The sequence below is a fragment of the Phalacrocorax carbo genome, chromosome 16, assembly GCF_963921805.1.
Source record: "Phalacrocorax carbo chromosome 16, bPhaCar2.1, whole genome shotgun sequence".
Taxonomy (NCBI): domain Eukaryota; kingdom Metazoa; phylum Chordata; class Aves; order Suliformes; family Phalacrocoracidae; genus Phalacrocorax; species Phalacrocorax carbo.
This window is the reverse complement of record NC_087528.1, coordinates 4,107,615-4,121,283: the sequence shown is the minus strand read 5'-3', so window position 1 is coordinate 4,121,283 and position 13,669 is coordinate 4,107,615. Positions and strand designations below refer to the sequence as shown.

The 13,669-nt window shown below is 41.6% G+C and overlaps 1 long non-coding RNA gene across 2 annotated transcripts; it reads left to right on the top strand.

Moving 5' to 3' along the window:
* The first annotated feature begins 247 nt into the window (after positions 1 to 247).
* On the top strand, positions 248 to 8,771 carry LOC135315937 (uncharacterized). Of its 2 annotated transcripts, none has more exons than XR_010375428.1 (3): positions 248 to 1,604; positions 4,230 to 4,319; positions 6,942 to 8,771. It is a non-coding gene; the product is annotated as an uncharacterized LOC135315937 (long non-coding RNA). The 2 variants fall into 2 exon arrangements; XR_010375427.1 differs by having other exon boundaries at positions 4,227 to 4,319.
* Positions 8,772 to 13,669: the final 4,898 nt, after the last annotated feature.

Here is a 13,669-nt window from a genome sequence, read left to right as displayed (position 1 = left end):
ACTCCATATACAGCCCGCACTGAGAAGTAAGCTTGAAGTGTATGCCAAGTGTTGTACAGATGCAGCTCGTGTGTTGCTTTTGGGACCTGAGCTGGCATCTTCCTGCAGAGCTGTGCGGGTCTGTGTACATGGAACAGAGCAGGTCAGAGATCTCTGCTGCACCGTGTAAACACACCCAAGACATCTGCATCTTTATCTTGACTCTAGAGAGCTACTTTGATGAAGAAACAACTGAAATAGCCAAAAAGCAAAAAACATCTGTGGAACTGGACATGGTTTTCAGTCTTGTTATAGTAGTTAGTGTTGCTCAAAGCAAGGCTTGTGGTATATTAACCCTTATTGATAAAGGCAACTGGATTTGCTCACCTGGTGGGGATTTTATGTCACGACTAAGTTATTTCACACTTCAATATCTGTGTGTTTCCTTGAGAATGTTTGCAATATATCGGTTACCTATTTTTCTTAATATTCCTGACACTGTTACAGAGCTGTGGGACCAGGACGACGGAGGAAGAGAAAAATCCCACAAACTTGAAAGGAGTTAGAGATTGTATTCATGCTACCGCACTTCCCTGTGGCACAGCAAGTGATCTGCTCTTTCTGACTCCCATCTGGTATTTAATGAAAAACCAAACCATGCCTGTGAGATGTTAGTCATGTAATTTAGCGCAGTACTGAAAATTTCTAAGGTCAGAACAACAGCGTGAGGATCTCTAAAAAAGAGAACAGAACAGGAGCTGAAGTTGCAAGAGGCTACAGGGGCAGCAGGGACGGACTTTGAGACCAGACCGGCAAAAACCCACTTAGAGTGACAAGTTTGAACTGCACTAAACTAAGTGGGAGCTCTTCCAGTTCCAGCCTAGCGATGGACCACAGGGGCAGACACTTGTTTTCCCCTTGGCATAAGAAGATCAATATTGCTTCTGCTTTGCCCTGGTTTTAGTTCTGCAGAAGTACTGAAGGGGCAAATTCAGCTTCACTAGAACAACGCGAAGAACGTAGCAATAGAGTTAATACAGAAAGGTAACGAAAGATCACACTGTTTCAAATTTTAAATTTTTTTGAAGCTTATTTGAGAAACATATGGAATTTTGACCTAACCTACAATATTACACAAACACAACCAAAACCTTCCTGAAAAATTTATAGATGATTGCACAGAAAAAAATATATCCAAGCAGCTGACCAGCAGAAAAAGAGAAAGGTCAGGCACATCTGGAGAATTCAAGATGGAAAAGAACCATCTCCTAATTTTGTAACAAAGACCAGAAACATCGCATTTAATTTCAGACCTCCTTGTTTCAATCAACTCTGCTTTTCATCTACGCACATCCCTTCCTCTGAGGGCTTTTCTGCTAAGAGCCTGCATCAGCAGATTTGACTTTAAGTTTGCATCAAGCTGGTTTTTATAGTAGTAAGCACACTTGGAAGCTACAAAGACACAGTGTGTTTCTTGCTGCCCTGCTTATCAGTCACAACAAATGGTTTATAGCTGCACTTTTAAAAAAAATTAAATCAGTACGGGCTCTATATAAGGCAGGACTTAAAAAGGAGGGAAGTGAGTCTCTTCCGAAGTTTTGGCACAGAACCCAGTTGCAAGTCAGGTAAGCTGAAAAATTACATCATCTCAATTTTCTGAAAATGTTTTAAATGACTTATTGAGATTTTAGCCTTCAGTCTCAGCAAATTTGAAAGCTGCTGTGTTAAATTATCCACGTAAAACAGGATGTGCTGAATCAATTTCATATTAGAACGCAAGCTCCATTATTGATGGGGCTACAAGCCCCCAGGCTGACCCTTTTACTTGCTCCAAAAATCTAATTCAGATTGCCCTGAAATTTAATTTGCCACATGGATGCAATGGATAAAGTAAGTATTCCAAATTTGCACTAATGTATTTTAAAGATCCTGGCATTTCCTCTCCACGATCCCAAGAAAAACACACAGCAAAACATAACACTGAACAAAACCCACTGCTAACGCTGACACCTAAGTTACTGATTATTTTTCTGCATATATTTAGGTAATCTACCCACAGTTTTCATTAGACCTTAAAACCATTTCACATGGATCCCCAGACCCTGACGACATCTTCTGAAAGGTCTCACTTTCAACTACAACTAGCCAAAAGTAATAAAATCCAGAACATCAGACTCTTCTACCAATTTCTTTTTTATAAGCAGGGTGGCCTGTATTGCTGCAGAGAGATATAGTCACAGCCAAGTCTTTGACAGTGTTTGCCCATTACTTAGAGCTTGCTGCTGTAGCAGAATGGCTGTTAAAGATGTTTTTTTCCTGGAAACTGGCACAAATTAGGCTCCCTTCATATGTTTTGTTGCCTTTTCTATTAGGATTAACCTTCTCAAATATCCACCTCTCTCACATCCATCAGATGGCTTGCTTTCCATGGCCCAATTTTCTCTTTTTTCCTACCATTGATCCGGATTTCAGCTCAGCTCTTGCCAAGCATCGCTGCCATTCTCACATAATACTAATGCCGCTTCTGGAGAGAGCTCAAAAACCCTACTATTTTGCCTGCGTGCCTTGCTTGCTTGCTTTACTTTCTTCCTTCCGTTTACCCATTAATCTATCCACATACACACACACTTCCAGCTTTACAGGGAAAACCCAGTCTTAGTGTGGACAGGAATGATGCCTATATAATCACTAAAAGGGGACTAGGAACCAGAAGTTTTAGAAGGCAGGCCTGAGACTGGAGCCTGCAGAGTATTAACAACATTGAGCTTGGTACCTGCACTCCAGCCTGTTCAATAGAGACAGACGGGCAGCTCTAGCAGAGGATGCAGAACGCCGGTGAGATAGTCCTTAACTTCTTAGTCACGAAGACTTAAGCCAGCATTCACCTTTTCACAAAGCTTTCTTTGCAGAAATCATGAGTACAGTCAATAAAATTTGTCCTAGGTATTTCTTCTGTAGATAAACCACAGCAGAAGGCAGGGTTAATTATACTGCCTTAAGCCACAGAAATTCTCTTACTCTTTTCAATAACTTTTCAATTGTGTTGGGCTATTAAATGCTACTCACAGCTGCTCTCACACTGATTCTTCGGTAAGTGATGCTGGAGGTGCTTAGCTTGTGCCATGGCAGTCACATCGGCATTTGCAGACAGGGCAGGGGTTCGCCCTTCTAACCTATGCTTCGGCTTGATGATGGTGGTAGAATGTGGACCACTATTAGCCAGACAACAGGCATATATCCCTCATTAACTCTTTTTTCTAATTGTGATAAATCCTCCTTAAATTAGCTTCAAAATGCCAGTGCCTTAAACATTCCCTGTTCCCTGTCTTGTCTCACGGGATAATAATGCTTTTCCAGCACCAGGAATTACTACCTAATAACTTAGCTATTTAACCAAGATTAAAGTGAAGGCTTGTAGGGATCGTGTGTACATTAATATTATTATAAACAGATCCCTTTCCAGAAATATCATGAAATTTGCAGAGGACTACTGTGTCAACAGCGGCAGCAGAATACGAGAGGGTAGTCTTTTATGGTGCTGTATGTAGGGAAGATGTCTTGGCTTCAATACTCTTTGTAGTTTAAAAAAAGCATTATAAGTCCAAGCAGCAGCAGTACTAAGCAATTAATGAAATTACTCTTTTGGGAGGGCTCAGTGTACACTCTTAAATATGTTGAAAATTAGCCACAACTCCTTAAGGAGTCTACTTGGAACAAAAGCCACATTTAAATCCTGAAGTTAATATAATAATGTGGAATAAATCTTGAGACTGCTGGTCCAGAAGTTCCCTCAACTCATTTGGTTTGGTTTTTTTTAATATTTAGATTTAGCATTTTACCTTGTGCACATTTCGTTATCTCTTTATTACATTTAGTTTAATATTTTATTCTTCCTAATACTGTTTCAAATGTAATACATTTAAATACCATCATCTCCCTGGGTGACAGGAGATAAAACAAGTGTGGGCTGTATGCAACGCAGAATTGAGTTCAAAGCAGCCAGGCACAGCCTTGTAGTGCTGCAAGCAACAGCAGCCCGTGTCACCAGCTGATACCTTCACAGAGAACGGCAGGAGGGTTTTTGGGTATCCCGGGGAAGAGCTGTTCCGCAGCATCACTCTAAACTGCTTCAGTGGCATTTACAGTGGGACAACAGAGAAAAATCCAGCCACCTTTTTTGAACCAAATTCATGAGCTGGCATTTGGAATTTGTGGTGCTTACTGACCTTTTGAAACTGTTCCCCAAGTAGCTACGGGAGGATTTAACCAGCAGATCTGGACGGAGCTGTGCCGGTGGCCAAGAACTGTGCTGTCATCAGAGCACTTCTGCCTCTCAGGAGGTAAGGGTTTCAGCCCGCGTGTCCATGAATACGCCCTCTGTGACAACCATACAAAACTTTCCCAAACATCCTTAAAGAAGGATACTTTTTAGAAAAGAGATAAAATTCTGTGTGTCCTTTCCTTTTTCTGTTTGGCTTATAATGTCCTAACTACAAGGGATTGGCCACTTTCCAGTGCTTCATTAAAATGAGTCTCTGTGTTTCATTAACATCTGTCAGACATAGTTATTTTCTTTTTCTTTCATCCTGCCTCTGGGGAGCACTGTGTGAGACATGGAGTGCTCTGTTTTATTTTCACGGGTGCATGTGGTATGGTGTTTTGGGTTTTTTTTTTTTACCCACTGCTCTGTACTCAGTGAAGAAAAACGTAATTCAGAGATGCCTTTGACATAGAAGGTGGAAAGGTTGGTGTTAATCATTTACTCTTAGTACTTTGCTTTGCAGCCTCAGACCAGTAGCCAAAGCAGGTTTGCCTCCTGCACCAAAGAGGTGAAGTTGCCTTGCATCAGAGCAGGATTTGTGTCGGGAGGACAAATCCACTCAGGTGGATTCTTAGGTCCAGGAGCTCAGTATATTTTGCAAGTCATGGCATTGTCTTGCAGCAGTAAAACAAAGTATTTTTATGGCTACTGGAGAACTGGGTGTATTGACACAACATCATAAAGGTAAATAACACAGCAGTGCAAAGCCCGTTTCAGGTAGAGAATTGGACCCCGTCTAGGCTGATATTCTTCACTTAAACAGAAGAATTTTGTTTGTTTCAAATGCTACTAACAATGAACTTTGTTTGGCTGATCTGTAAAAGAAACAGGAATTAGAGGAAAGACAGAGTTTTTTGCCTAATATAGAATGCTCATCTACATGCCAAGGGCCAAACACCCTTCCAAAACAGATCAAGCAGCAGTTGTTTTTATTAAGAGTTTCATTTACCAGTTACTGAAGTTTACTTTTTACTTGTATAATGTTGGGTATTGCTTTTATGCACCTAAGGATGTCGCATCTCCATTTGACAAAGCCGATGAATGTTTGATTGGTTGAAAACGGAAGATTGCTCTCACAGGCCAAGAGAATATGTGAACTGCATATCTATCTTCGGCTACACTGGAAGTTGCAGCCCTGTGTTTAAGAAATACCCTGTCTTGACTGAGGAGTGTAAAGAGAAGGGTCTTAGAACTGAGAAGTAAGGTTGGAAGGAAACACGTATAATTAACTGAGTATTGAGCAAGCCGAAATAAACTCCTTGGGAAAGCAAGGCCTGGAAAGGTGTACTGCCCACACACGGGCTGTGGTAAACTCCACTGCTGGCCAAGGAAGGCAGCTGTACTTGGACTTTAAGGAAGGACATGCTTTCTCTAAGGGAACTCATTGCAAGGTATGATGGCATTTGCCACAAAGCAAAAAATAATGGTTTGCTTGGTTTTTTTAAATTTATTGTTTTCTGTCTTTCCTCGGCTAATTCAGGTCTTTGACATATCCAGGTAGTCTTTCTTTTTTCCCATCACTATCTCAAATCCCAAGAAGGCTAGAGAACCAAACAACTGGTGCAGGTGGTGGGTTTTGTACCAGAGACTGCATCATTATATAAACCAGGGTGAAATTATCTTGCAGTATTTCAGACTATGACCTTTCAAGTAGACAGACCCAATGATTTTCAGTCAATGCTCCCTCTGCTTGATTTAGAAGCCCATTCAGAAGGTAAAAAGGCCAGTTCATTGTGGCAACTCATTATTCCACTGTGCTGCTGCAACCTGATAGATAACAAATCTGACCTTTGCTACAGAAATAGGTTGTTGTGGGCAGTAAAAGTTCATTTTGAGTGACACCACGAATGCTAACTCTCCTGTAGACAAAGACAGCATGGGGGCAGAATGTGCAATCAATGCTCCATCTTGAGGTGCTCACTGAAATCCTCTATGAGAAGACTTGTGTCGTCTTCCCATTTCAACAGACAGGACTGAGCCCTTTGAGTCTCAGGCCTTAGTTTATTGTCCTGGGAATACCAGTAAGCCCAGAGAACAAACCACAAGTTACTTAATTTTTGTTTTAAAAAGTGGGGATCAGTAGAAATTAAAAAAATACAGCGAGCTCCTTCTTAGGTCTAGAAATGCATTGGCTACATTCTCGGTGCCAATATTAAAACTCAAGGCTGGACTAGACGATCTCTGAGGTCCCTTCCAACCTGTGATTCTGTGAAAACTGTGCTCTTGAAGTTCTGGCTGCAGCTGATGATGGTGAGTGCTTAAAAGTGGAGCTGTAACTGTAATTCAGCCCTAAAAAAGATGTTTATAAGGAATGGACTAATTAATTTTGGCAACATTCAGTGGATCACTATTCAGAAATTTAATTCCAAGCATAAAAATTGATTCTTGATATTATTCATCACATCAATTTTTTCCTACTGTCATCTGACTTGGTATAATGACATATTATTTGTTCTCAGGATGTTTTTTTCAGAAGTCAGCCAACTGAACAAAACGTTTGGATAATCCATTTTGCAAAGTTTAGATAATATTTCCAATACCTATCACAGTCTAGAACGTATAAGCTTACAAAAAAATGTTCCTCTGTTCCTCACGCAGTGCTCTCTACTCAGTCAAGGTACTTCTATTCTCTGCCTTCCAGGTGAAAACAAACAAAAGCCCTGCTGAAGCACGACTATATATCCACTCGCAACCTGCAAGAACCGATGTGCCAGGGACATGGCTCTGCAGCTGAAGCATGCACTGGCCACCACTGTCCCAAGACGGCAGTAATAATGTTGATGAGCTCTGCAGACCTCTTACTACTTCACTGAAAGTTTCTTTGTTAGTGAATGTTGACATCACCTCAGCAATTGTCTAAAAACCCTATATACAGAAAGTCATCGGCAAAGTAAAGATTTTGCTAAGAGTGAGAGAAAGGTCTTTGCCATTTTGGAAATAATTATTGCTTTTCACTCTTGAAGGCTTGTGTGATTACTTGAAAGGTTTTTGGCTGCAGTTCCACTTCAGCTGCAGATGATATTTTCAATGACACATGCCAACGGTCTCTATCTTTTTATGCCAGCTGAAGATCTGGTCAAATCATGTTCTTGCTCCACCATTTGGGTAAATTTTTTTTTATTTTTAACTGAAAAACCTGTACTTTTGTGAACAGCTGAAACACTCAAGTTTCATTTCTAGGAGTCTGTGCCTCAAAGTTTCGCTCCTGGAACCTGCAACAGCTAGTGAGGGTGGTGCTTGTACGGCAGGGTTGGCTTGGTGGAAAGCGAGGGGCATCAGAAGACTGAAACCCAGAAATTATTCTAAAGATTACATCCTTACAGGCCACAAGAGTCAGGACAGTTATCCTCCCTGATATAGTGTTGGGTTGCTCATTAAGCGCTGGTAATTACAGTACCCCTGCTGCCGCCTTATAGCACTGATGGAAAAGCTATTACCTTGGCTTCCTCCCAGAACAGCTTATTTCAGGGGAGTTCCTCCTACCGGACTGTCTGTTGTGAGCAATCCCTTTTAATCTGCTGACTTGGATACTGCTTTAAGGCCACTCCCTTTGAAAAAGAAGAAAAAAAAAAAAAGATGAGAAGACAGCTGTTTTGTGGATATTTTAGCACTTAAAGTTCACTTGCTCACAGCTGTAACTTGCTCTCTGACTAGACCCGCAGACTCCAAGGCAGAATTCTCAGAAGTGTAAGAGCAATTTGGGAACACAAATCCCACCGGTGCCCAATGGGCCGCTGCCCCGAACAGACACCTGAAAACCCAGCCTCACCGACCGCCCTAGTAAACTTGCCAAAACTCCTCTGTGAAGCAAGATGTACATTAATTTGGTAGGTTAATGCCTTCGTGCCCCAAGGATCCACTAGAAGTGACTTCTAAAAACTAATTCCATCAGCAAGAGAGTCCGGGAAGACACTAGCATATTTGCAACATTTCTTTCCACGTAACAAATTCCCCGCAGTGAGACATTTTACTGCCTGGACTGACCTTACTTTTTTTTCCTGAAGCTGCACAACAGCTAAAGCACGAGAGCTGATCTGGTCACATGTGTCACCCGAGCTGAGCTGCGACACAGCAGACCGACAGCTACAGCAAGCTTACGGCCTGATTACAAGAGGAATGGTTTTTCTAAAAAGCCCTTTCATAAGTTAACACCAATTAACCAAGAGGGTGCACAATCCTTCGCTGCTTTCACTTAGTCCACACCAAAGGAATGATACGTTAGAACAAATGGTCTGAGGGGTCAAATATCAGATTTGAAGTATCTCATCTCTCTAGCTAGAGCCGTGCACCAAATCTTGCTCGCGTTCTATCTCACTGTTCAAAGTTATGCATGTTTCACACCTCCTTTATTTACTTTGTAGTTAATCAAATCTTAGAACTTCTATTTTGTAAAATATTTCTAAACACATATTAATGTATGTTGAGACAAAAACGTCAGCAAAACCCCAAAATGTCCTGGAAATAAAATAAATTGGGTATGGAAAACTGCTATTTGGTATATAATTTTATACTTTTGTCCTCTTTCATATTTTTATATGGTTTTATGCCAAGCTGGTAGCAGTGATTTATTATATGAAATTGGAACGTTATAGATTCAGTACGGAAGCATTTGTCTTAGTGATGGGAAAGGATCCTTTAGGTCGCTGAGCCATTTCCCTGCAACTACAGGAAATCGCGTAAAAGACACATAAGCTAGAAATATCCCCAAGAGCTTAACTCCATTCAGCAGCGTACCCCTGGATTTACAAACCCCTGACTATCCCACAATAAAATGAAAGCCATTGTAAATAAGAAAAGCCTCAAAGGTAATCTCTGCTGTGAATCTATGCTATAAAACAGAGCCCAGAAGCACTGACAGTGCACTAGGTCCTGGCACGGGCACAGACTTTGTGAGGTTCCATAAAACAAATATTCAAATCATAAATGTCTGGTGAGCAGAAAAACCTGAACTTACGGACAAGACATTAATGTCCATGTGCATTCCTTTCTCTGCAGGGCCATTTAAAAAATGAAAATCCCTCGCAGCCTTTTTCATCCAAGCTCCAGTGACCTCAGTGCCCTCCCTGCTGTTGTATAATGCACTATGAACTTGAAACTCTTGCTTCAGGTCTCCATGAGTGGCCCCTGGGGCTGTGTGCCTGTCATTTGGTGCACATGGGAGTGAAAGGAGCTCCCTAAAAGTAACAGCTGTCAGCATCAGTTCCTGCTCCCACAGCAGGCCAAGCCATAAGAAGAACCTACTGGGTTGCAAAGGACTGTAATATAAATAGCACTGTTGTAGCATTATTTTTATACCCCTGATATCCTGTAAATGAATTGGCAATAGACATTTTACTGTGTTTGATTCTAGCCTTATTAACCACATGAAAGAACCATAATGTCTTTCAGAGAGGATATCGAAGAGTAGGTATGGAGTATGCAAAGGCAGGCGCCAGACAGGACAAAATCTAACTGCTCTGAGTCTATGCAAATAGCCAAGAAAAAAGGGTTTCTATTCACTACAGCTATTCCTGCAGTGGCATAGCTGAATTGGAAAGTGCCCTGAGGTACCCTAAGAAATGAGATGCTATAAAACTATTTGGGATCACAAAAGAATCTGGAACACAACATTTTTTAGAAAGGACGAAAAACTCAGTGACTTTGAGAGTTTACCTCTTTACCCAGAATAACCGATTTGAGGATGGCAATAAGAAGAAAAGACAGAAAGCAAATTGCAAAACACTGGCTAAGCATGAGTGATCTCAAACCTTTATGTTCTTTGGTTGGGAATTCATTCAAGTTTCCATGTAATCTCCAATGAAGGAAAAAACACACCTTTCCAGTGTCCTGAATTAAGTTACATGATTGATTTCTAGATGGTGGTGATCAGGAAGAGTCATACTATTTTAAACTAAATATCACCTCAGCATCAAGAACTGCTTAGCGTCCTTCAAGGAACAGCAGATCGCCTGGCAGAGATATATTGCTTACCTGAAAATGCCCTCCCAAGCTCTCAGAGCATCAGCTACACTTCACTGGTACAGAAGATGTCCTTGTACAAAAGCTCATATCCAACTCTATTTGCACAAGTCTTTTTCCTTAGCGGTGTTCTTCTGATGCTTTGACAAGTGAAAAAAACCACCTAGAATTTTGAAAGGAACAGAGGGAAGCATTGACCTTGGTCTACCATCCCGCTAATGATTTAACGGAATTATGTATCCAGCTCCAAAGACTCTTTCTATGCAGAAGTCTAAATATAAAAAGAAGAATTATATCATATAGCCAGCTCGCAGAGCAATCTATCTAAGGGCTAGTGCAACTAAAATTAAGTATTATTCATTCAAACCATTTGGAGTGCTCTGAAGCTTTCTACAGCTTTTTACAGAGGCAGAGAGAAAACTTTTGGTTTGGATGAAATCAACTGATAGAGATGAGTGTTTGTAATGCTGCCTCTTCAAACAGGACAGGGCAAAAGCCCCACTCTAAGCTCCATGAACTCATGCCCAGACCTTACCCATAATAGCACTCAGTAATACACCAGTGATGCGCCATTTGTTTGTTCACTGTAAGCTTTAGATATTTTCTAATACTGAAAAGAATTGTAAGGAATATGCTGTGATTTTAGAAACTGCCATTTAACTACTCAGACTCTGGTGGGTAACCAGAATTTCTAGCTGGCCAGTAAAAAGAGCCAAGGCTTTACCTGGTTTGTCTGTGGCCCCACTCATTGAGGGGAAAGGGGAGAGAAGAATTATGAAATCTTGCTTTCCAGGCAGCTGCTCCAAACCACCAGATACTGTTTTTTCACTTCTGAAGCTGCCAGCCAAATGTGTGCTTATAGGTACTTATAAATACATCCATATTGCAGTTTCTTGGGTCTCAGGTTGTACTGCTCTCTCTCAAACTCTAAGAGGAAAAATGCATTTGGAAGTGTTATATGATTATGAAACATGCATGTCTGATTAGAAGTGTAATTACATTGCATTTTGATATCTGTCAGCAGCAAATGGTGTTCTTATAGGTGAGATCATAACATACGCACTCTCAACCCTAAACCTAACGCATTTCTCAACTGCCATTTGAAGGTAATAATGGAAATCCATGTTTTAATTTATAATATTTTCAGTGCCTGTTCTTACAGCCATTATATACTTTGGGAATTAACTGCTGAATCCATCATCCTGTCTCCAGTTGAATCTCTAGAGGCATTTTACCTGAACCTTGCTGCTTTTTTCTCCCTCCTACACAGACTTGCAATATTTTCATTTTTTATAACCAGGCTGTATAATAACAATAAGGACATCAACTCATAAAAACATTAACTCATTGGGGGAAAAATACACTGAGAGAGTGCATCCAGCTCCCCCATGTATTTTGACATTCCATTTAGCAAATTGTGTTATTGTTTTAAGAGTGTGTAATCCCGGCTCTGAACAAGTGCAAGGGAAGTAGAAGGCATGTGAAGAGGAAAAATGTAGACAGATACACGTATCAAGTCTGTTTTAAATGATGTCAGAAGTGAGTGTCAGAGCACAGAGCTTTACCTCCCACACAAAAGACCTGGATGCTGAAATGCTAAGGGGCAACTCTCCTGGCTGTGCCTGGCTGGTAACAACAACAAATGCTGCTCATGTTTCTCTCAATCACTAAAACACACGTACAGCTTTCACATTTTGGCATTACTCTGCACCTGCTACTGTTCATCCTCCTTCTTACCCCACTCAGAGCGGACCAGGGGCATGGCACCCCTACCCCAGCTTTGCTCTCAAGTTTGTTCTCAACTATGGAGAGGTGGTCAGCCCTACATTCACCTGGTCACCCCAGACTTGAGGCTGTAAAGGGCCAGCGGCCACAAAACCTGCCTTGCACTGCCCTGAAATCAAGGGATCACGTGGCAGAAAAATCACCACTTCAGGTACTTTAAGGTACACGTGTTTTTCTAATGCTGCCAGATGCAGGAGAAATATGGTTCTGTTTTTGCACAGCGGTTCGGTGGAGTGTGTGCCCGCAGTGAAAGGTGTAGCAAGTCTACACAGCGTAAGGGTTGCTACAGTCCCCCATGAGAAGCCCTGTCCCACGCTGAACCTGTGTGAGGTGGTACTAGCAACAAACAGCAAGGAGCTTTTGAATTCACCCGAAAAGCATCCAGTCGTAACCATGCCTTTAGGGGTGGTTTTGCCTTTAGGGAAAGGCGAAGGAGGCAGCTGTGGGCAGGGCAGAGCGTGAGCAGACAAACTCAAGGCCACACAACACTGTAGAGCAGGGGAAAGCAAGCGGTGTGAGGCTGCTTGGACTGCAAAACTTGGTCACGCTTAAAGATGCTGTCATGTAAAAAAAAAAAAACAACCACCATTTATTAGAAAGTCTGTTAAGGAACCATGACTAGGAAGGACCGGGAGCATGGATACAGGCAGGGTGCACTAGCTCCTGTGCACAGAGTCGACTGAATAGCCGCCATTCAGCTGCCATCAGCTCAACATGCACACACGAAACACTATGGGGTATATTAGCTCTGGAACAGCACTGCCTTAATGCATCTCTATACATTTCCAGAAGGGATCTGGCTTGCACAGGGGCCAGAGCTTTTGCAACCATCAGTTTAGAAATGCCTCAAGAAATGTAAAACTGAAACCAAGGAGCTACTAACTGGAAGATGCTTTTTAATGAAGAAATGAAACAGCAGAAACTGATGGAAGTTTTGATGTTTCCCCTCAAATCCCATGCTAGCATTAGCACTAAACAGATGTCCCATATTCCAAAGAAATGGCAGGTTTGGCACCTCTTCACGGTTAGCAAATTTAATTATGGCTTCAAATGCAATAATGGAGCAACCTTGCTTGGCTATAATTGGATCTGCAATTGGCACCAGCTTTCCTTCCCTCACTGTGCCATATGGGGAACTGCAGAACAAGGTGCTGCATATGTTCCTGCTGAATTATACCAGGTCAAATCAGGGTCAGATTAAGATATTATGGAAAGGATGGGAGGGACAATCAAAAATGAAAATTGGGGATAAACTCAGTGTTTTCCTGCAGTTCCAATTTCTCTGACCAAATTACCTGGGATCCAACTGGATGTGAGTTCCAATAAAACAGCAGCTTTAATTAGGAGAACTCCCAGTCTGTCTGAAATAACACTATGTTCTGGGCAGAAGATCAGGAAAGGCAGAAGAGCTGGCGTTGTCTGAATACAAGGCAGTCCTGAGATAGGCACAAAGAAAGAGAAATAACCCTTTAAGTAAGCCACAAATACAGGGGGAAGTGATTTCTCCTTTTCCCCCTTCCCAGAGTCAGTGCTGTTTCAAAAGATTTGGAACAGGGTGGAAAAAACCCCTTTCTGTCACCTCACATTACGTGTCTGCAACAGCACGGCAATTAATGGGAATAAAAA